The sequence below is a fragment of the Pieris napi genome, chromosome 5, assembly GCF_905475465.1.
Source record: "Pieris napi chromosome 5, ilPieNapi1.2, whole genome shotgun sequence".
Taxonomy (NCBI): Eukaryota; Metazoa; Arthropoda; class Insecta; order Lepidoptera; family Pieridae; genus Pieris; species Pieris napi.
In genome coordinates, this window is record NC_062238.1 from 4009704 (window position 1) to 4034469 (window position 24766).

Below are 24766 nucleotides of genomic sequence, written 5' to 3' on the forward strand. Positions count from 1 at the left end.
TACTACGATAATTAGTATCTAATATTTGTTATAGATACCTTTTTTTTTAAACAGGGGCCAAACGGGTAGGAGGCTAACATAGTGATACCACCGCCCCTGGACACTCGATGCCAGAGGGCTTGCGAGTGCGTTGCCGCCCTTTTAAGAATCACTTTTAATCAGTAGATTATAACTGCAGTAGTATTATTTGGGAATAGTTCTCCAAACCGTGAGGGGTTTAATTTGTGAACCAGGGACTTTCTGTTTAAGTGCTCATTTAACATTCTCTCGGTCGGTGAAGGAAAACATTGTGAGGAAACAGGCTTGCCTTAGACCATAAAAGTCGACGGGGTGTGTCGGGCACAGGTGACCACCACTTGCATATACGATTTGTAAATGTTCATGAAACATATACAGAAATCTGAGGCCCAGACCATTTATTTATTTTATCATGATGTTAGAATGCATTTCGACTACTTAAGCTACTGATTAATTAAAGCAAATATTCTAGCAGTTCTTACATTATCTGTTAAAATCATCGGTTGAGGAAGCATTTATTAGTAATTTAAAATTTCATAAGGTATGAATAGTTGTATTTAACTTCTGAAAGCAGTTTTCAGCGGGATCCATTAATTGTTGTGGACCACACTAGAGGCTATAAACCAGCTCACTATCTCAACTCAGCCGCATACTGCCTACTTAATAGTCACTTTGCTATAATTGCTGCTATCAATAAAGTTACAATTGCTGTTGATAAGTTACACTTTCACACTACCCTATACTAATAATTGAGGAAGAGACCTATTTGAACACATTTATAGTCAGCCTTAATTAACGCACAATGTATGATACAAATGAATACCAAATTAAATACAAATATAATTCGGAGTTGCTGCTTTCCATTTTCCAAAACTATAAAACATAATATATCGATACCGTAATAGAAAGAGTTGTCAAATTCGCTTCCCAAAAACAGTTCTACAATAATTTAGCGTGTAGGTAGCTACTACGAATGGTTTAGAATCTTTGTATTCTACAGTAGAATAACACTAGTACAATAGAATTTAATAGTAGGTACTCCTTAATATTCAAGAGTTAAATATGTACTATTTACTAAATCAATTTGCATATTTTGAATAGTTTATTTCTTCCGGTACAAAACAATACTCGAAGTTACCTAATAAATATGTAATCCATATTATTAATTCTTTTGAAAGGAGCTTCCAAAATCGATTTAGCGCAAAACATTCGCGGTGTTTCAACAGAATTAATTTTCAGCCACTTATCCCTTCAAAACCAGTAAATTGATATTTAAACCAGAATAAGAAAGATTACATGGACAGACTGTCTGTCCTTTATCTCGTCACAGCGATAAATCTGCGGACTTTGAAAGGATATAAATTAGTCTTGTTACTTCATTAGGTATGTTCAACATTTATATAGCAAAAGATTTATACATGAAACTTCAAAAAAGTGCGATAAAATGTCCCTATAAAAAGATGGCTAATGGCTCTTAAAATATACGTAGTTACAAAAAATTGTTGCTACCGATAAGCATTTTGGCTACCAAACCCGGTTGACAGATCGCTTCTGAGACTTTGAATATCTTGTGTTGAATTTTAATATTAATATAATGCTTTTTAACTCATTTAATACATATGATAACGAGAGAATACGTCAAATATATATCGCGTACGCGTACGCGTTGCAGACTTTACCATTATGTCCAAAAGCATTGGTTTCGAAATCGAATTTGCAAGAAACATTGACTCCTAAAGAAATATATTATTCAAATTCGATTTTTGGATCAAAGAAACGCCAGTTTTCTAAAAATTGCCTTGACTGTTTGTGTGTGTAATAATAATTCACACAGAGAAATACATGTACACATAGAAAAATCCCTTTGTGCCCTCTTCAGTAATAATAGGTGCTTATGCGTTTAGCTACCTACTAGGCTAACTCTCAAGTCAAAAGTCAAAAACCATTTATTCATATAGGTAACACAATGTACACTTATGAACGTCAAAAAACAAATATACATTAAATGCTTCTAATTTTACATTTACTGCCTGTTCTCAAATCAAGGGCGTCGAACGGAAGAGAAGAACTGGCATTAAACTCTCCGCCACTCTTTTTAATCGCCAAGTTTTTTTTCATAACTTTTGTAAGGAGCTGCAACCATTTCACTATGTTCCACGTGACATTTTATGTAATAAATAGTTATTAAATCAATTAAAAACAAAGATTTGTCCTCTATCAGCAGGAGGCATGGTGAATTAGGAGCTCTACTCTCAGTACTCTAAATTGCCAATGTCTATTTGGTTGCATCTTTTAGAGTTAATACACAATTAAATTGCAAGTCTGCAGTGTTTACATTGTACCATCCCACACCAATCCGGGGGCGATTGCGTGTACGGACAGCCATTTACTGGGCCTCACTGTCGCCCAGGGACTGTTGTAAAACTGACCAATAAAACTTCATTATCTATTGGTTTGTTCGCGCTCCCAACTTCTATTTTATCGCTTTATGACACCACACTGAATGCCATAAAGCTCGTGCACTGCTCTGACAAACTGCTATTCCTTTTATTACATGTGTAATGGGAATAAATGGTCTTTAAAACAAAGAGATTTGTCAGCGATCAAGGATTGATGCTTAATATTCGAAAATATTTATTGAAGGCTTTAAGTTATATAACATCACAACCAAACCAAATTACTATGCTTCACTGCAGGGTACAGTTAATAGTAGGTACTTCAATATTATTTTAATATATATGTATTTGTGAAGAAATAAAAAGTTATTTTGAGGTAAATAAAACAATTAAATAATTTGTCTCTTTAAATGCAACCTTGTCACTAAGTAAGTATGTACATACTACGAATATCATAAATTGGATGTATTCTTTGATAAGAATAATTCGTTGATGCAACTAAACAAAAAATGTAGATAAAGATAATATTTTACTTTTGCTATTTAACTAAATTCATTAGATTATAATGCGTCACCATACCCATTAAAATCAATAAATGCTTTATTAATTAAAGTCCAGATATAATTAGAAAACCTTAAACACTTGTTTTTCAGTGCAATGCACCTGCCGCGGTAATATTTTGTAAAAATCGGTAAGCTTGAACTAGCTGAGATACCTATTTAGTAATTTTAGGTATTAATCGTATAAAATCAATAAAACTATCACTAAATAAAAAATTTTAGTAGGTATATTATTAAATGAAATGACATAATTTAAATAAACGTTGGTAAAAAAAACGAAATCACATTCTATGAACAATAATGTACCTATCACTTTGAAAGTTTGAAAGGAATATCGATAATAAAATACTTGTTACAATTAGATTTAGGGTGCAGTAGGTACTACACTACACACTACACTTAATTATTTGTTAAATTACTTTGTGCCATAAATGCCATATGCACTTTAGCTGTCCGGAATGGTTGGTTATATAAAAATCTAAACAAAAAGTTATATTATTAAGATCTTTTGACTTGACGTTTCTGAAGTCTAGTTAGAAATGGCAACGCAGAGCACCTCACCGTTCAACGGTTATAATTATAATATGATGAGGGTAATAAAAAATAGGGACGGATGTGTGACATAGTGCTGTGTGACGTTTTAGAATTTACGTACTATTGTAAGGGGTAAGTTTTGTTCGATCATATAATAAAATTTATTTCTGAAGTCTTATTGAATGATAATGAGCAATTACACTGTTTGTTAGGGTAATGCTAGATTGGTAAAGTTAATTAAATATTTGTTATAGACATATTTAAGTTTTGTTTTACAATAACAAATGATAACCTTTTATTAAATCAATGTTCAGAACAATTTTACAATTATAATTAGGTAGGCAACAGTTATCCACGAACCTAAATTATTTCTACCAAATTTAAACGTCGAAAGAAATATTGATATTTAAAAAGCGAACTGGTTTTCCTATTTTGAAAACCCGAAACAAGTGTTTTCGAAAGTTTTCCCAGTACACAAACCACGCCTATTTGTAATGTCACAAGATAACCAGTTACTTTTTGAAGTTTAACATTAATTTTGATTAAATCGCTAAAATTATGGGTTATTTACGTACATTTCGATTTTTTGAAATTTTATCTTAAATGTTTAACGATAACCGTTATGACCTTATAGACGTTCAAGTTATACAGGTGACCTTTATAAATTAATTTTCCATTAAACGTTGTTTTTAATTATATAATCCTAAACATAAGATAAACGAAAATACTTGTTATAGCCAAACGGACAGGCCCGGCCTCTTACAGCTGGACTGGATTGGACATTTTGGAGAAATAAATATGAAACTCAGGAATAATTCTTGGTTAAAATAATCATCCAAAAATAGAAGTCTCTCTTTATATTAGCAGGTATATATTGCGGAAAGTAATTGGTATATTATTTTCAAGTTAGCGTAGAAATTAAGTTTGATAACGGTTTTAGATAATTATAATTAAAAGCTTAATATAATATAAATAGTTTATTATCTCCTACGGCCTACATGTTGAACATTTTATATAGAAGTAAGCTTCTAAACTAAATTTTAATTTATCAGACTTGTAATTAAATTTTTTTTTTCTAATACATTCTAGTTTACAAAGCTTCGAACTTAAAAACATGAAAGTTCGCAATCCAGAACAAATGGGAGCTCACTAAGCGCGTCCACGCAGCAAAAGCGTATAAATTAATTATAAATCTTCGGTTAATTGAAATATCTAGTTAATTCTTATGCGTTGCGCATGCGTCGGTGATTTATTACGAATAATATATCGTGTTATCGCTGAATTTGAATAAGTGCATGGGTTCTGGGAGCTGAGTGATAAAGATATCTCCTCTGTTTCCGTATTATGTGATAATTATTTTATATAACATGTTAAATTTACAAGTAATATAAGGTATATATACGTATATATATTTTTAATTACGAAGCTTAAAAGTAAATTTCTTAGGTTGACGCTTAGGAACCTTCTGGTTTTATTGTCTATTTACTAAGGAAATAAACTATATTAGCACATGCTACAACTGAATAAACAAGTAGGTATATTAATTTTTAAAAGTGAAAATAAAAATTACTTTTTAAATACATAATATTTCGAATAACTCTATACCAATTCAGTCCAGGTTCGAAGGGAAAATAAAATAGTAACGAGTAGAAGGAGTGAACAACTCAAGCATATAATTGCTATTCCATTCACACCGAGGGCGATTTATCCTCGGAATTATTTCTCTGTTGTTTTATTAGGGGATTTGTCACCCTCCTACTGTATAATTACCCTACAACTTTTTAGAATTGTGTGAGTTGTCTTAAGCGGTATCGGACTACTAATGATTGGGTACATATCTAAAGGTATAAGTAGTATTGTCTATAGGTACGCTACAACTATTCAATAAAATAAAACTTCTTTAACAGTTACGAATATAATACATTCTTTATAGATCCTGATTTCGAGAGCTTTTCTGCTATCGGTACTGGTCAGCGAGAGACTCGAAAGTTTTAAATAGGTTGTCATTATTCAAATACGATATTTACAATAAGGTATTGATATTGATATATATTGACATATATAAGATATTGAGTAATACAGGCACATCTTGAAATCGTATTTCTTAATAATAAAATAAAATAAATAAAAAGACTTTTTATTTCTTGCAAAAGAACAATGTAAACTTAATACTATTTTTACACATATATTTTTAAGAAAGTAAACACACAATTATTATTATTATAATTTCATTTAAATTTTATAAGTTTTCTCCCATACTAATAAATCTAAGGATTGGTATGATTTTATGAACAAAAAAGTTAAAGTTATTTTTCATACCTAGCTTTAACACGCTTTAGTTATTATTTTGTGGCACTATACGTTACATAATGGACCACTCGCGCCATCTATTATCTACTATGGTCAATATTTCATTTAAAAATCACACCATTACATTCATAGAAAGCATAAATTGTCAATTAGCGCACCAAACGTTATTTATTTTATAAATTAATTTAATCTTCTACATATACACTAAATATACATATTACAAAAATTTTGTTTGATAAAAAGCAAATCGTATAGGTTTCAGTTGAGTTAAAATCACCATCAGTATATTCTTATGGTCTCGATACGCGCCAAGCCATTACTCTCAATTGTGAACATAAAAGTTCAGCTATATTGTCACAGATGGCGCTATTACACATCTTACAAAGGCAAGAACATTATAATCGACAATTATATTATATTAAAATAATATAACTTATGTGGAGAAATATATTTATGCGACAGTCAGTAAACAGTCATATATTTATTAATAATCCCTAAAATTTGTAAACAAGTAGAACTTTCTTGGTGTTGGCTCCTATACAATCTCTGTAATTAAATAATTTAACAAAATTATATTTTTATAAGATATTTGCATATGAATATATTATAGTAAGACAATTTAAATAGTTTATAATTAACAAATTCGTTGTTAGTGTTACAAAAAAAAACTATAAAAAAATAATAGCCTGCTATATTAAAGCAACAGAATCGCTATACTACTAGCGTCATCACTCGAGGTCGTAAAGTATCATCCATTTTACGACGCGTCAACATTCGAATAGACGCTTGAAAAGTTCATCGTTCATAGCAGAGATGGCGCTGTACACAATAATTCACGCGCCCTCTGTTTTCAGCTTATATAAAGAATTTCGACTGACTTCTATCGAGTTATGGTTTTATTGGAGTACGAGAGTGCCCATAAAAGTTATGAGCTGCGGCCATCGCCTCTCAATGGAGTTATATAAGAGGGTGAATGTGTGCATAAGATGGACTTTTATTGTTTGTAAATTGGTTGTAAAATTATGAGTTCCTTCGTATTGTGCGTAATCAAAGCGATCAGCTGTTATTTTATGGGATAAATCACTTTATTACCACAATCGTGTTTTATTATTATGAGATGGATGTTTTCTCATCATTCTGGAGCTTTATTTGTTTTTGGAGGTTTATTGACCGCTTTAGATATAGGCACATGGAACAATTTCTTCTCTTCTATTTATTAACAAACAACTAAAAAGCTATAATACTATAATATTACCAGTGGATATATAACTATTGTTATTTTATGATTTCTGTTAAGCTTTTAACGCCTAATTTTTATTAATTATTGTTGTAGTGTAAACCATCAGATACATTCAATCCTATTCAGGTGAAAGTGCTAAATAATAACTACCTAAAAATTTAGTAACAATATTATTATTTTTAAAAATTATACTGGAAATTGTTTTACTACTTCATAACAGATGGCGCTCTGAGCGCCTAAGTGCGTACGCACATCAACAATAAAAATATTGAACTAACCTTAGTTATTTTTATGACTTTTTCTAGTACTATTAGTAGTTAATGTATTTATAATAAACTAAAATATACATCTCTAATCAATTAATAGGTTTTTATCAATTCAATTCAATTAATGTAAACGTTTTAGCTTCTTAAGAATTAAATATTTGTGAATAAATAAAACTAATAATTCCTTATAACAATATGATATTGCAAAAACAAAATGTTATGTGCTTTAAAAATTACTGACATTTATAATACTGAATACGACCAAGTAGAGATACAGCCCTCATAAGTTTAACGATCGCTAATTATTTGTTTTACGAGACGTTTTACGATAATCGTGATCGTTCGTTCGACATTTACGATCGGTTAACACCTCGTACAGATTGGGGCTTACTGCCACTTTAAATTAATTTTGTAAACAGATAAAAAATCGTTTACATATTTTTATGAAGTGATTTTATTTACTTCAATTATAAAGGAATACCACTCGTTCATTTATTTTAAATATAGATTTTCACGTCTCTGCACTTCTTTATTTTTACTTGGCTCGCATATTTTGTCTTATTTAAAAGACACTGAAAATCCGTAACAATAGTTCAGTATCTGGCTCAAATTTGGCCGCGTCGAAGCTTCTTTGAGTTCATTGTATTTCTGTATTATTTTCAAAAGTAAATTACTTATACTTAGGCATATATTTACCTACTTCAAATGTTGTGTTAAATTTGTTTTATTCCGCTTCACTCATCTGTTGATACATATTATATAAAATTACTTACGAATACTTTGTAGAAAAAAGATATCAGATTTGTATTTTATTCAAAGCAAGTATCGTATAGGACCCAGAGGACAGACATTGTTAATAATTTGTGGGGGAAGAAGACGAAATATGTCATGAAAGTGTAATAAATTGTCATTATTTATGGCATGCAATTTGGTTATTGCACAAAAATTATAATCGGATTATTTATTTTGACATTCTGGGCCAAGCTGTTATAATTATAATAATATCGGTTATATTTGTGGTTCCAGAACTATTATTACATTTAATTAAAAAAAAAATATCTTGAACTTTTTAATGACGACCATTTTTTCATAAATGCAATAAAATAAAACGGTCAGACATAATGTAGTTTTCTGGTAGAAGAATGTTTTAAATCTATTTAGTAGCACTTCCTACGTACAAATTTACTGTCTGATAAACTCTTCATATTCAAAACTTGACGTATAAATTATTATCATTTAACGATATTTTTTTAATTTTTAAAATGAAAAAAAAAAGATTAATAGTGTACATGATTTTCGCAACCGTCCCGCCTATCGGTATGAGTAAGTTATGGCCGCTGTAGGGTGAGTTACACCCTGCTTAGGTCACGTGGCCCGAAAGGGATGGGGCGATATAAAAATCCGGGCGTCTAACAAGGATGAATGATGTTGGGGCGGCAAGTTATCTTCGTTCCATTCAACTCACACTGGTCTATGTCCGTATAGATCAATAAAACGACTTTATCTCTTTTTGGCACATCCCCATACCAGCTACTTCCTAGAACTTTAGCATGCTTTCTCCTTAAAAAACTTAAATTTCTAAACCTTTGTTTCTAACAAAGCTGAGTGCTTTCTTCTCATAAAACTATTGTTACGAACAATTGTCAAACTAAAAAATATTTCATGTTTTTTATTCGATTGTTTAGAATGCGCAAATTGTGCTTACAATGGTCATAAAATATCTCGGCTATTGAACCACAGGTAGTGCAGATGCACAGAACAGTTACTTTATAATTCATTTAATTTTGTTGCTCCGGAGATGAGGGATCGTTCTGTGATAAACGTTTCTCGTATTAGAACTACCGTCGGGCTTTAAATTGATATACACATGGGTGAGTGTCCAATATTTATCTTAAGAACGCAACACTTATTAACTATCTAACTCCTAACTTCTTAAAATTGTTCTGTAAAATTTTTATTTTGTTTTTACTAATTTTAAATTTACGCCAATAGTTTCTGCGTTAAATTTTTTTTAAACTACATTTTTGGTTTAGGTATATTAACATAAAAATTATTCATGAAATATTTATCCATAAAATTAAAAAAAAAAAGGTAAAATAAGGTCTCACAGCCGTTATAGGTAATAATGTAAGGGCGTGTAATCACTGTAGTAATTACTGAGACTACCGATCCGCCCAATAGTTGGGAACCTAATTTGAAGGGTTCACAGATATTGTTCAAACAATTCATTTTAATTATCTCTACCGTCATGTCCATTAACAGTAAATTAGGTGATATACGACTGTATTATAAGGTGTAAAGTCACTAATTTGATCTTTAACTTTCAAAATACCTTATTAAACATAATCAAAGTATAAAAATTAAATAAATGTGTGTTCCTTTTTCAAATTAATGTCATATTTAAGTAGATTTTCAACGTTAATTATACATTTTAAATGGACACTAACATTCTTCGCTCGACGCCACCAAATTAGCATTTTAATACTCAATCATTATGAGTTCGTCTTATTTTTATGGCCATACTACTCAGTTTTATTGATATAATATAGGTGTTTAGTAGAAAACAGTAGCAACCACAAATCATATTTAATAATGATGTGAACGTTATAAAATTACCGGGCAATTAACTATCTAATTGTTCTTTTAAATAATTATGACTGCTTTGTTTACTTAATTAATTCATTGTTAATGTGTTTTTGGAAGGATCGCCCACCCACGAGGGCCTTATCACGTTATCAAAGATACCATTTCCAAATTTTTATCACCGGAATCTAGTTAATTCTTCAATATCCATACATCTTCGTGTCCCCCAAAAGAAAGATTACATTTCGTGACAAAACTCGAAATCTACGTATACGCCTACAAAGATTGGAGAAAGTCGGGATTGTTTTACAAAATTATCTGGCACACGTATTTGGGTGTTAATTTATCATTTTTATTGTTATACACTTAGATAAGAATGCAAGATTACGCAAAAATATAGAACTCTCTTTTAACGTTCGGTTATTGGTCAGAGATTTTTGTATGTAACACTAATTTCATGAGTAAGCTTTGAAAACGGCACCCGATGTTGTTTCAGTGGTTCGAGCTCTCTCAGCTTTATCAGCAGCCTTGCGATTCTGTAACTCACTTTTCGAAATTTCACAGCAGTTTTCGCAGCGGTCGCGCTCAAATCAGTCGTAAAGTGAGTTACAGAATCGCAAGGCAGAAGGTTTATCTGACTGAGGTGGGTCGCATATACCTTCCCGTATATAACGCTTTAGTATACTTGCATTATGACTATCTCGCTGTAAAGTATGATAGTGGAACTTTAAACATAATTTTATTTTGCTAAGCGCATGTTCTAAGGTATCGCATACATCGTTGGTATCAAACAAAAGTTTGGTCACGCTTAATGCCTTTACGACTGCCGGGGGTGACATAAAGAAAATGAAAAACATTTTGTATTATTCTTGTTGCGCTCTTGTCCCGCCTAACTTCACCGACCCTAGGCTGAGCATTCACTTGCGATTTTTTACGTCCAATACTCGACTTAAGAAGCAAGTTCAATTAAGTAAAGACTTTCGTATGTGTCTGTAGAAGAATTCAATTTCTTAGTAAATTCTCGGGTATTATACAACGTAAGTCAAACTCAAATCTAGTTTAAAGAGCTATCAAACTACTTTTTCTGTATGAAGTTTGACGTATTTGACAGCGCTCAAGATATGCGAATCAGAATATCGAACTAAGTATATAAGTGTAACATATAAGTGTTTGTAGTTGCGTAATTACGCAGTCAATAAAGTAACGGTCTCCTTCTTTCAAAGATTAGTTAGTAACATATAAATTAAAAGTCAAAAAGCATATATTATATCAAAGAATTGAATCTGTCATGATCGGACATCGTGAAAAAGCCCGCAATTAATCTAGACTCTTATTATTTTTAATTCATTATAAGACCGGTTTAATTAGAAGTACCACATAAATGCTCGGGTGTAAAAGACAATATTATTCTTATAGTCTTTGTAATATTTATGATCCACTAATAGCGGATAAAAGCGGGTGTATAAACAGCCTAAATGTGTTCCCTTCCGCGAAGCTTCTGCTTAGACAAATACTCGTAGAAACAAGTTACGTGTTCCTAGACTAATGCAAGTAGCATTTTAATATTTATCACCTCTATTTATCATTTTGAAAGAACTCGTTTTATTTTCATAGATAAGACCATTTTAATTACAATTTATGTTAATTACAAATTTTGTGGAGAGTATTCATTAAGTGTACCTATTGGTTATTAAAGTTTGTAATTAAATATCTGTTGTTTTTGCTATACAGAAAGCTAAAGGTGCTAGATTTGATTCCTGAGCAGCAGTTTTTTGCTCCTAATATCTATGAAGATCTTAAAAACAATATAAAAAAAATCTTCTGCTCTACGGGGGCTACTTCACTTTTATCTTTTAGCTGAAGTCTTTGTCATGTAATTTTGATTCTTCTTATTTCATCCCTCAAATGATTTATGAAAAATACTTTAAACAAAAGGAATTTCACGAAATATAAGGCATTATTCATAAATATTATATATCGCGGTCACATAACTCAAGCTCGCGTCCCGAGTTCGCTCGTAATTCGTCGTGTGTGGCTCGCGACTCTTCTCTGCAACCTTTCTTAAAATTTCACTTCAGAACCATAGTTTTCTCACGCAATTTTCCTCTTTTTGTCAAAAGAGAAAAGACTCATTATCCCATGAAGCAATAAAGGGTGTTATGCTCTTCTCCGTACAATTAAAATCTAAAGCCTTAGACAAATGTGATCTATGATAAACGTGATTTCGGTAACGAGCTCCAGCGACGTTGATACATGAGTCTAATTGTTATTTTTCTAAGGAAATAGAGGGAAAAAATAAAAAGTGTGAACACAGCGCTTCACTAAATAACTTGAGATGAAAAATAGTTTATTGTTGTATCACGTGATTCGTGGTAATAAAGATCACATCCCAGGAGTAATCTTCGCTCTGAGAAATTGTTTTATATTTTCCCTTGTTTGTTCGTGAATGAGGAATTGTAATAACGTGCTATGCTTACATTTAATAGGATTTTGTATCTTGTTTAATATAAATACTTCGAAAGAATATATTTCACTGTACAGGTTATGGAAGCGCGCATTCTAAAGCTCCGATTGAACTAAAATATATTTGACATACCTATCTTCCACGTAGCAGTGTTGTAACAGAATAGTAAGAAGTAAATTTTAGTAGAAGTTTCAGTGCAGATAATATGAAACGTAAAATAAAATTAGTAAAGGCAAATATAGGTAAAGGATATTCTACATTGGCCATCGTGACAAATATGTTAAGCTTAGGCAAATTTTATGTACTGTAAAGTGCTTTAATTCCTGAAACATAACTTGTATACTATATATATATATATATATATATATATAGTATACGTACAATGGCATTACCTAACGTAAAACACGTATATACACACTAAACTTCTGTTTTGGCTCCTATAAGAATTATTAAAAATATAATTACTTATTTTTACCTTCAGGTATAGTGAATGTTTTACATTTAAAGTCTTAGAAATTTCTGATTTCTTATCGTCTTCCATCTTTTTATTAATTGTTCAACACAAGCTGCTTACTTTTATTAATTGGGATAATTACATAACTTGCCTTTACATGCATTCTATGACAAGGATTTATAACGTTAGATAATTATAGATATGCGTCATGCCAAGTGTTTGATGTTACGTATATCCATTAAAATATATATTAGCTAAATTACCACTGTGAATCGTATATTTTTTGCTAAGATTTGTTTTTTAAATTCGCGTTTAAATAACTCGCTATATTGTTTCAGTTGTATTGCTTACTTAACGGCTAATATAAAGCCTCTATAAAGTCATTGAATATGCATTTATCTATTTTGACTATCTCTACCGAGTGTACGCTCCGGGCGACGCTGCGATAAATAAGCCAATAAATTATAACAAGAAACGGATTATTTGTAATTAATAGCGCATACTTCTCGCTGTATCGCAACACCGAGCCCTGACGGATTATGGTAACCCCATTGCCAACTCAATTCTTATTTCTTTGGCATCGACGACGACACACAGATTTATTTCAACCCACAAAACTTTTCGGATTAAATAGTTTTTCTCGTTTCAATATTTGGCAACAAAATTATTTTACGTATCTTTTTTACGCTTTTAAATAGGGACGTGATAAATGTTCATGCACTGTTGACATTTAATATAGTCTACATTATACGCAAACATCGCGTCATACATTCAATGAATTATTGCATTGATTTATTAACAGCCGAGTTTGCGTAATGCTTAACGGTTAAAACGTTTACGAAATCTGTGAGTCCTTTAAGTTTATCACCCCATGTTCATTCCACATGCCGACGAAAGCGAACAGAATTAGTATCAAAAAGGAAGATAGCGTCGGTGCATCTAAAAATAATATTCATATGCATAGTGTGAAAGTTCATAGTGGCGACAAAGGACGTATTTAAGCTTTTAGACAGTTCTGCGTAATGGTCGCCGTCTTGAGAGATATGTAGTGATTTATGTCTGAGATCGATAGGTTAAACGTTTGCTCATAACTCCGAGCACAGCTGGTACATTAAGAAATACAACGAAATCTTTATTGGTAGTCCTCTTTGCTTTGGTTCATATAAACCTTATATAAAAAACTTATTTCTAAAAGCTTGTTAGGAATGTCATGTTTTAAGAAATTTACGCCGGCTTACAGCGTTCAAAATTTTAGCTTTGACTGTCCAAAATCCTGATTAATGGTCTAAATGGGGAACGAGTTGGATTTCGGCGCAAATATATGTTACTGTATTGATTATAAGAATAAAATTGCTTTCTGTAGTATTAGGTGCTCAGTTATTAAATCCGATAACATATTTTCAATAATTTTGAATATCTCCAATTCAAACAAATAGATGGCATTACAAAATCATTCGATTTTTAAATCTAAATTTTTCGCTGTTCGCAACAACAGCTGTACAAATTAAAATATTTTAGCTAAGAAATTTAGGCAGGTAGAAAGGATAATCGAAATAGTAATGGCGTTTCACTCGGGCACGTCACAGCATACGTCGGAGGGGATGGATTAATGGGCAGGGGTTGGTTACACCCCGCGAAGGTACATTTATAATGGAATAAGCTAAAGAAATGTGTTATGTAATTTTATTTCAAATGGCGGCTTATCGAGAGCGTTTTGAAATGCAACATAAATTTTTAAGATACTAATACAGGATTCATAATAGGATTTTACTTACATATATGCTAGCAGCTTTCTCTACATGGATAAACTTTTGTACCAGTAATAATTAAAACTTTGTTTTGGTTAGAACAATTATTTTTCATAAGTAGATATCTTTTTTAAGCGCGAAAGTTATAAAGATAACGTCGTTTTGACATGTATATCATTTATAATAAAAAAAATATTATAAATGAAAATTAGGGGTTGTACCTATGTATTATTTAATGCTGGTTCATAAAAATAAAAAAAAATATCTAAAAATTAAAAAAAATAATAATTTAGGGGTGGACCGGACTACTCTTAACATTGAGGGGGATGAAAAATAGATGTTGTCCGATTCTCAGACATACCCAATATGCATACAAATATCATGAGGATCGGTCTAGCCGTTTCGGAGGAGTTTAACTACAAACACCGCGACACGAGAATTTTATATATTAGATATAATTTTATAAGATTAATTATTTTGCATTTCATTAATCTCCACATGTTCAGCCTTATTTTAAGTTAATTCTTCTCCAACCATAATTTGAAATGTGATAACAAATGTAATAAAATCCTTTCACAAGGGCCGAATCTGAGACAATTTGCCCGCCCCCTCTAAGCCCACCTATATGTCTTTCTTATTGCCAGCTAAATCTCGAATATACAAGTAAGATTAATCTCGTTGAAAGAAAGGGTGTCGTGAGCTTTTGTGATTATAAAATAAATAATTCGGTGATGCTTCATACTTTAATTTGCCAAAAGTGGATTTTATACACATAAAATGGTTTGCAACTGGAACCCTATTACAATAGGTTTTATATCATATCATAACGTGATTAAGATTATAGTGTTCTTATACATATTGATTTTTTTAATATTTTAATATAGTAACTACTAAATTATTACCTACCTTAAGAAGGTAGAAGGCACTTTTGGATCTTCAACTAAAATTTATAAAGCAAGTCTTAAAAGAGTGTCTAACAAATGAAAGATGATCTTCAGTTCATTTATATAAAAAATACAAATTAATTTACTTGTATGTAGAATTAATTGTCATACTATATACCAATGGTGCTACAACCTTTAAGGACTGGTTTCAGTATCTGTCTATCTCTCTCTATCTCTCAGGTTTCAGTATCTGTTCCGTGATCATTTCTAATAGGCAAGGGATCAGCCGTCTGTGCCTGACCCACACCGTCGTCTTTTAGAGCCTAGGCATGCCGGATTCCTCACGATGTTTTCCATACGAGCGTGTGTTAAATGCGCAATAACAGTAAGTCCATTGGTTTGCACCAGCCTGGGATTGAACCTTCGAATTTAGGAATGAGATTCGCACGTTGAAACCAGGCCAACACTGCTTTAATTTAATATCATATGAATAGATTTAGGTTGAATTCGTCCTAATGTAAAAATGCTATTTATAGTCGCTTAATGCGCATTTTGTACAACCATCCATATTGTTAAATGATATTAAAAATCAATTTTTAATGGTTTCATTAAGATGAACACATAATAAGTGTATACAGCAATTATGTTTCACTTTAAAGAGATTAAAACTTAGCAAAAAGTAAAGATTTTATCGTGAGAATGTTTATCGTTAAAATACCATGATATAATTCGCTGATTAAGTTCCAAGCACTTGTTTCGCATAAAACATCTTAATACTTCTTTTAATTCTGATCGTATGATAAGATGAAATACAATTGAGATACAATTTGAAACCTCTCAAAACATCAAATGAGAATTTAAATTAAAGCTCGATTCGGTCAATAAATCTTTTAAAGGTGGAAATTGAACCGGTAGTATAGGTTTTTTTTCGTTTTATTGATTTTTACTGTCAAATATTTAATTGCTATTAATTAATATTCATAACACTAACAAGCTGAACATATAGAATAAATTTTTAGTCGTGATATCATTATTTCTGTATATTGAGGCAAGATTTACATATAAGTACATATATAATACATATGAATTCAAATGATAGTGGTTCTAGCTATAAGTCATTTAATCAATGTTTTTGGTAGGCCTTTTATTTATTTCTATTTAATATAGGTGACAAATAATTTGACGCTTTTTGTCGATTATTGCGTAAAATACATATTATTATTCAATTAATTACCACTATAGTCAATATCGTTTTCGTTTTTTAATTAAGTAGGTACCTATCTACTTTAATTCTTCCTCTAGCTTTCGTTTTATTCCGGAAATTATATTAGTATAAACAATTGTACTTGTTGGACCAGACGGTCGATATTCATTATATCCAGGCAACCCTTATCAAGGGAAGATGCCGGTTTTTTCTCGGTTTTCCCAAATAATTTATTTAGCGGGCCGCCGTCAATTTATCTCCGAGGGAGCTAATTCCGCGTCGGGCCGGTGGCTGGCTGGGCGCATGCTGTAATTCAACAAATTGCACGTCCTACTCGATTTATGGTCTCTCTCACTTGACGAAGCGCTTGCCTTCTTTCATTGTTCCTGACCAGAGCCGAAATAGACATTCAGGATACAGTCTAGGTCATTAACCGCAACTCTATTTAGGGATTCCTGCTAACGTCGTACGACGGGTGCGAATTAATTGCTTCGCTTTTCGACTAAACTTAATTTATTTGATTTATGCGAATGCTTTTTCGTCACTTCCTGTGACTCAAACCCTCTCACAACGTTATGAAATAAAAATTATAACACTAATTCTTTAACCGCAAACATTTTAAATTGTAAAAAAAGATTTCTTGTGAAATTAAAGGTCAAACTATATAGTACCTATTAGAAAATTATTGTTTTTAATTACAAATTGATTCGGTACATCATTTCTATTCACGATTTGTGACATATTCATCCCGTCGTAACGTTGTATTTATTTTCGTATAAATGTGTAAAATCTAAAACGCTTTCGTGTTTGCGGCAGCCCTTACAGTGACAGATAATAGTATCAATTATTCGGTTGGCGTCCTCTTCCTTTATTACTTTCTGCTGAAGGTAGAGCTGGGCTTTTTTCGCCTCTAATGTAACAAATTGTACTAGTACGTTACTTTCAGAAATTAGGTAAATTATGTTTTCTAATCTAGACTAAACATTATAATTTATCACAGAGAAAAAAGAAGATGTTTTGTTTAACCATTGAAGGTATCGATACACGTGAATTCATAAAATTATACAAGGAAATATGAGATCACAAATTTTACATACATGAATTATATTAGAATATAAGCTGGTAAGGGAAAAAATTAAACAAGCAACCCAAAAAACCCAACCAAGTAATAATAACTAAAACTAAATAGAAATTTAATGAGGTTTAAAGAAATAGTTTAAAGTTACGGTAGGTAAGTTGAAAGATGATCAGTGTCACTTTAATAATTACTGAATAAACTAAATTTATCCTTTGAATTGCACAAATAGTATTTCACATAAATGCGTCTATTACAATAATATAAATACGTAAAAATATAGGTTTAAAATCTAGCCAACCGTCGGAACTCTTCATTTGAACGCTTTCTAAATCTAGGCAAATCTTCATTCACTATTAAGACAATATTAATCTAATTATGTCATATTATGAATTCGTATCACACCTCATTAACTTTCTGTGTCTAGATCAACCTATCCAGTTCTGATTTCACAAAACAAACCCAACGCGCATTAAAGTGCAGTTATTGTGCACACATACATGCATTGCAGAGATTTAGATGTTATTTAATCTGTGATAGTGTTGAGTTATATGTACAAGTAAACTGGAAATACGTAGCTTCGTTGTTTCTTTCTGCTGAGTGCGGACGAGCCGAGACGCTATACCGCGCGAATCGGCTACATCAGCATACGCTATCTATATGGAGCTGTTATTACAATATAAATTAGGGTCCTTTCAAAAAAGGGCGTGCTGATTTTTAAAAGTCTGGCGATTCACGAGCGAGTCCTCTGGCATTGAGATTGTCCATGGGTGGTATCACTTAACATCAGATGAGCCCTTAAATCCTGCCCGTTTGCCCCTTTCTCTATAAAGAAGATTTTACCTATCGAATATTCCTACAATATAAAGATTTAAGAGATTTTGATCCTACTAAAATGAACATCTCGGCTCCTAGAATTTTATTCACATTTAAGTAATGTATAGTGCATTTGTTAAATGACGTCATCTACGCAAAGTAGAAGCGGGTCTGGACTACTCTTCCAATAGTATCTATCTATGTTTTTATATTTAAGATTTAATCCATATTTACCTAGAACGAAATCTATATTAAATGCCATAGTCACAGTAAATAGATTCACCTAATATCCAAGTCCACCAGCACTTACATTTATACAATATATTTAATTGATACAAAAAAAAATTTTTTACGTTATTACATGACAGCCATGGTCAGAGTCCATAGTAGGCACTTACCTATTTGACGGATATACCGTCTTTCTTAAATATAATTTACAGTCTTGAAGGCCAAATAAACGTTACATTTTCCTATAAAAATATTAAACACAGCTCTATAGATGTCCTCGGTCTCTGTAAATCAGCATATGCAAAGTGGTATAGCAATAAATCTAGCAGCTCTTGCTCGTTCTCGCATCATGTTACATCTTAATTTCAGACTTGGAGCCTGCGAGCTACAGATACGGCCTTTATCAAAATCGTTTAAATTAATGCGAAATTAAATTAAGTGACGCAAATATTATGATAAAGAATACGATGGTTTTTATTCATTTCGTATTTTATGTGATTTTAAATTTGGAACTACGTGAAATAAGATTTTAATTGTGTGACAATTATAGGACGTTGTATGGTTTTACAATTTGGTTCCGTTATGCACAAATTCTAATTAAGAACATAAATAAATTAAATTCCAAGTAACAATACCGAGTTCTATATTTAAAATACTTATTGTAATTGTGCTTTAGATATTTTAAATTAGAGCCTCGTAGCAATTATGACTGATAATTGATATATAGAGCCCCGCAAGGCTCAAACTCCGAATTTAATACTACAATTATTTTATTTATTCTTTGCATATCACTGTTAATTTCCAAACATCATATTAATTTTGCTTTTCCTTTTGTTTCAGGTGGTCGTCATGTTATTAAACATTTATGCTTGGTAGGCCTAAACGCAGAGCGGGCTTAATTCGACACACGAAGTAATTTTATCAATAGAACATAAATTGTATCATACCCGTTGAACAACTGCATTTATCAATATCGTTACAATCCGCATTTGTTAAGGCATATAGCCAAAGTTCGCATCCACTCGCCTGACACAATTTGACATCACGAGGTCAAAATATCAAAGTCAAATATCGAATAAATTTTCCTCTGAGCCCACACGATCGCTTAGGCAATCGACTACTGAAGATTTATTGTCAAAAATTTCCCGTTAGTAACGCTCAGCGAGCACTCCGCGTATCACTATTTCACAAATAAAAGAACCAGTCGCGATAATATCGTCGACTATAAATTATATATGAAAAATACACGTTCCCGCTTATTTATCGCTTAGCTTGAGTTATGTTAATCTCAATGATTAATATTGATTAATATTAATTAGCTTTCGATACTGTGAGAGGTAGGTTTGAAAGGGGGCGTGTACGAGTGCAAAGTTGCTATCAGTCAGGCTAATCTGATACGGTGGCTCCACTAGGCATAGGTCGAGTTCCCGCGTTGTCGTGATATATTGTCCAGCATCAGCCAGCATAAATCCTGAACGCCTGCTGAGGTACACGAGACGCGGCCGAGCTGCCTCCAGCTTCAAATAGAATTGTGTTTTTATTTATCGTGCGAATCGTACCGTATCGATCACTCCATCTGCTAAACGCGATCTCGGCTCGAATTGTATGGAATTATTGCTTCAATTTTGAATTAATGTACAAATAGGTCAGGTTTTCTGATGACTTGCCATTTAACGATAACCATTGGTGTATAAGTAGTTGCTTTCTCATGAACGCTTGGTCGTGCTTCACTTCAATGGTCAGAATGCGTCAATGAATATGTAAATATGTATTAGTGTATATTTAATCTGAAACTCATGTACAACGTCTGTATACGGTCAGAATTATCTTTAATATATTATAATTAAATGTTTGTGGAAAACCTTTGGCGATGTGACGTATTAAATTTGGTATAAAATCAATAATTTCGTTACCAATACAAATATTAATAACGCTTATTGATTTTCAAACAAGAAAAGGGAATTTCTGTAAACATACGTCACATCCGTCAGTCGAAATACGTAAAAAGGCTTTATTACAAAAATATTCCATTTAATTAGTCGATAGCTTAACTTATTCTTAGCTTACTCACTTAAATGACAAACAAAACTAGTTGTGCCCAGTATACGAATAGCTAATTTAATTAAGTTATATCTAATATAATTTATTTTAAGATACAGTAGTTGTAATATTTTTGGATTCCTATAACATACGTACGTGTAATATCACAATGTAGATTAAAAGTCGTTTGAAATTTGGCCGTGATTCTTTCGTATTCCTTTTAAATATTGCATTGTGCCAAATTATTCATTTTTCTTTTTTACAATAGTTTAAACTCAGAGTTCCTTTATACATACGAATGGATTTTAATACGTATTTATTTAGAAAGAATCTAAGCCTAAGTTTTCTTGTGACTTATTTTGAATATATTGTAAATAAATGGATTATATACATATTTATAAAGCTTTCTCATATATATAGGGGTTATGTATTAGAATCACCTTGTTTTAGACACTTTATGTTCGGCCTGTACAGTGGGTACAATTTTCATCGAATAGACCTAAAGAGACTTTTGAAATTATTTGATTAATTCGAATTCGATTTTTAAATTACTTTCATTAGGTACTGTAACATAATACGCAATAGCAATTGCTATCTTACAGGGTTATTTTTATTCGGAAAATAACAAACACGATAGTTTTGGTTCACTCCATAATTTTTGAATCTATTTGTAAAAATAATTTTCAGTACCTTTATTATTTGAATTAAACTTGCTCACGATTATATACGTAAAATTGGCCCTTGAAGCATTTCATACGTAAATAGTTAGGCACAATTTATAGTAATGTATAATAATTAATATTAATTAGATTATAGAGAAATACTTAAACTTGAAATCTAGTTGAAATGATTTATATGTTTGTGTTTGATGATATATAAATGTGTGAAATGTTGTATAAAATTATACGATTTATCACTTATAATATATATTTGAATGGGAAGCGATAATTTTTTTGTACAATATCAACTAGTGCAAAATTTGCATTAAATAAAATTCTGTTACTGTACATTTTGTATTTTTATTACAATGGAACCTTAATAATTAAGATATAAAAATATACTGTTGGAAGTAAAACAAGATAATAACGAACAATTTACACAAATAATATCTTAGGTATTATTATACCTAAGATATGATAAGTTTGTCCTACATTATGCATCACAAATTCTTCAAACATACCCAACACAATATAAATATCAATTTATAAACTTAACCTTCAGGTCATTCCCCTCGAAGGTCATGAAAACACAACTTGACCTATCAGCTGTTCATTATCGACATAATTTCCGTGGCTCTTAAATACATTGTTATTATGGCGTGATCTTCACGAATGTACTGAAAATCAAGTAGATATTTTTATATTGAAAACTGGTTGACCCGGCTGTTTATTTTGCCATGTATATTATTTCTAGGAAACATTTTTTTAGTTCAATAAAAATAACTATCTACAAAATTAAAAATAGGGGTTGATCGTAGAAGGTGAAAATTAGGGGTTGTATGTATTTTTGTATGCTGTATCATAAAAAAATATAAACAATTTTTTTTTAAATACAAATAAAAAATTTCGGGTTGACTCCCCTTATTACTTAGGGGTTTGAAAGATAGATAGCAGCCGATTCTCAGATTTACTGAATATGAACATAAAATTTCATAAGAATCGGTCGAGCCGTTTCAGAGGAGTATAACATTGTGACACGAGAATTTTATATAGGTATTAGATATTTCAAAACTGCTACGTAATCCATTTACTTTGATATAAAATTTTAGTTTACAAGTACTTACTTGTACGCGCAATTAATACTTTCTCGTTCTGTGAAAGAAATTGGTAATCTCAAATAATAGTTACTACTTCTTAAAAAATGTACACACATTGGGTTATAACGCCAATGAATGCAAGTTAGTGGTAGATTTGAAAAGGGCATTTATGATGTTCAATTGATACATTTTTTAAACATTATGGGAAAAATTCTGAGTAAGGACTCAAGAACTCATTATTATATGCAATACGTTTTTGTCATAGTTTCTTCTAACTTCGCGCTAAGTAGAGGTTACCTACCTAATGTCGAATCTTAGTCTTCAAAGTCTTCTTAGCAATTCTCATTTTCCTTTATTTAAATAAGTCTTAAACATATAGAATCTGTTTAAAGATAATATGAACGTGCCTCAGCTTAAATCTTCACATTACATAAGAATATTAAAATAAAAGTGGATTCTGAAGAATAATACAGCTTGGCAGGTATATTGAGGAGTAGTCGCGTTGTCGTGCCAAACAGGAAGTTTATACGAGGCCGAAGAATATGGGGTTCGATGCCTTGCTAGCGAAATTTCAGCTTTATTTGCATACGCGTCATAGCAAGAGTTTTATTGTACGTCGTGAATAAATTTCGAGTGGGTAAGTTACTGCTGTGCTGGAATAATAGCAGTTTATAACTGTATTAAAGTGTGTTTGTAAACATTCTTAAAGATATTTAAATTGGATAGGAATTTAATACGTAGATATTATTTATTATATATTATCTGACCTTAATGCTAAGAAGTTATACATATGCTATCAAGCAACGCTGGATTGATTAATTTTGATTTAAATAATTAGCAACTTTTGAGATTACGTACAGTTTTACTAATTTTATTACCATTAAAATATGTTATGGTTTTGGCTTAAAAGCTATGGAATGCCCTGTATAGGTATAAAAAAAACTATAAATTAACCAAACCAATAATTATTACCATTATTGGATCCGTAGTATCTTAACAACGTAATATATCCTACATTACACCTCTGTAATAGAAAAAAAATATTTACTGTTAACCAATATTAAACTACTTATATAAGGTTTTATATTCTATTTTAGCAATATTATGTATTTGCTACTGTAACCTGCATATAAAAGGAGAAAATCGAAGTTCCATTTTCAAAAATTCCAATTTATTTAAAGACAAGAAAAGCTTAAGCACGTCTAAAGTATGATTTACTTGAGAGGAACTAAGCTGCATTTTTTATGGAAACCGTAAATTCGTCCGTCTGGGCCCGCAATAAATCAGCCTGTATTCCAGGATTACAGTTGGAGTAATGATTCAAGTCCACCTGGTGAGGGACTGCTATTATTTAGCGATTTGCTCGACCGTACGCCCAGTAACCACTTTTGGGGACTATGTGCTTAGTTTGCGGTACCTCGCCATATTTGAAAATAGAACATTCTGTAGTATTGATATTTCTGTATGTTTTTAGTGTTAGATTAATGTTGAGCATGGCAATGGACATTCGCACTGCCAGAGAATTTGCGAGTGCTATTAAAAATCGGTAAGCTCTGAAAAACCGTAAGTCAAATTGGTCTTCTAACAAGCTTTTACATTCAAAATAATAATACATTTTATCTGCTTGTATCATTTTTGAAAACTCTTATAATTTTTGTTGTGGTGTTCTAAATTCAAAAATTGTAACAATCGCTTAAATACGTACGAAATTTCTTATAACAAGTTGAAAATAAAAGCCCGAGATAGTGTTCTATGTTGAAATTAAGGCTCCCATGAAAGGCTTATAATTAACGGTCTAATTAGGAACGTGAGACTGCTTACTTTATTAGGTGGTTGGGGCTCGTGACGCTACGATGTCCTGATATCGGATTTTGGTACTTGTTTAATTAGGTACTTCATGTTACAGCAACCCTTTAGTTTGCTACACGTGTATTTTAAATAAGATAATAATAATTAGTTTTATATATATTATGTTACATTCAATTCACAGAAGAACATCATTAAACCAAAATCCAATTGTAATCGCTACGAGTTTTTTTATGGGACAATATTATTTTATTAAAAACAAACCCTTTTTTGTTCTAATAATTTAGACAACAAAATCACTAAACACACAAAAATTATACTCCACTAGTGGACCCGACAGACGTTGTCCTGCATGATATTTCAAGCAATTAGTAAAGCAAAGTA

At 31.5% G+C, this 24766-nt stretch overlaps 1 protein-coding gene across 1 annotated transcript in view; it reads left to right on the forward strand.

Moving 5' to 3' along the window:
* LOC125049568 (homeotic protein ultrabithorax) overlaps window positions 1-21827 on the forward strand; it is a 100409-nt gene extending 78582 nt beyond the window's left edge. Inside the window, exon 3 of the mRNA XM_047648940.1 lies at window positions 19621-21827. The gene's annotated coding sequence lies outside the window, so the exon portion shown is untranslated. The remainder of the gene's footprint in view (window positions 1-19620) is intronic.
* The last annotated feature ends 2939 nt before the right edge of the window (window positions 21828-24766 follow it).